Source organism: Macaca fascicularis, chromosome 3 (assembly GCF_037993035.2).
Source record: "Macaca fascicularis isolate 582-1 chromosome 3, T2T-MFA8v1.1".
NCBI classification, from domain to species: Eukaryota; Metazoa; Chordata; class Mammalia; order Primates; family Cercopithecidae; genus Macaca; species Macaca fascicularis.
This window is the reverse complement of record NC_088377.1, coordinates 342,961-344,383: the sequence shown is the minus strand read 5'-3', so window position 1 is coordinate 344,383 and position 1,423 is coordinate 342,961.

The window sequence follows — 1,423 nt, the reverse complement described above, 5'->3', positions numbered from 1 at the left end:
GGCCAGACAGGGGGCTTCCAGATCATAGGTAGGTAAGAGACAAATGGTTTCATCCTTTTGCATTGCTGATTACTCTCTTCAAATGAGGCAATCAGATATGCCTTTCTCTCGGTGAGCAGATGGGTGAGTTTGGATAGAATGGGAGACAGATTTGCCCTCAGCAGTTCCCAGCTTGACTTTTCCCTTTAGTTTAGTGATTTTGGGTCCCCAAGATTGATTTTCCTTTCAAAAGGTCTAACATGTTTTCCTATGAGCATTAATTATTCATTGCTTATTTTATTACACAAATAAGGCACAGATTTTAAAAAAATCATCAACTTTGTGGCTAGCTATATAGACATAATTACACAGAAGCTCAACTAAATTTGCAAACATTCCAGAGTTTGGGTTTCCAATAATTCTTTGTGATTCTTTAAAAGGTAAAAGTATTTTTTTTCCTGTAAAACATAGCAACATCTAAAATCACCTGTAGAATGTCCTGCCATTTTTGTTTCCTTAGTTTCCTCATTTTCTGCAAAGCCTCACTGAGGAAATTGACTTTGAATATCCTTTTACACTCTTCTGTCTTAGAAAGCATTGTGGTAAAACATTGAATCATCAATGTCATAAGTTCTCTCCACATTCTTTCTTTCTTTGAATATTTTTTCCCAGTGGCTAATATTTGATTCTGTTGTATTATGACTAAAAGGTAGGCATGGGCACAAAATAAAGACAAGAAGTCTTTGGAATAAGTGATCCCATCACAACGAATCAATTTTCCATTGGAACATATTTTTACAAAGTCACTCTTTTGAAAATATTTAGCCATGAATTGAAACAGAGTCTATAAGGTTATTTTTTTTCCTGGTCTAAGGCAAACAGCATTTTAGAGAATGAACCTGGGACACAACCACAACACAAGAAAAAAATATGATAATTAAGTTTACACATATGTGTGACTACTCTAACGGAAAGCATGTAAAGAGCATTTGTTTTGATTTATATATCAATCTGCACTGTTTAATTTTTTGTGTCATAAATGCTCTTATTTTTAAAAACAGGACTAGTTAACAGTGTCAATTACTAGTAATTCATGATATAAATAATTAAACAAGGAAGTGTTAAAAAAATATATCTTTTAAATAAAGTTTTATTTTACATCATTTTTTTACTTACTCAGAAATTGCCCCCCCAAAAATGCAGAGATTTCCCATGTAGCTGCAACCTAGTTTCATCTCTTATTAACATCTTCAGTGTATCTCACATGGCTTATTAATATCTTACATAATTTGTCATAGTTTATGAACCAATACTGATAGACTATTATTAACTAAAGTTCATATTTCATTTGGATGCCCTTGGTTCTGTCTTACTCTGACCCAGGATCCCATCCAAGATCCCACATGACATGTAGTCATCACGTCCCTGTGGGCTCTTCCTGGCT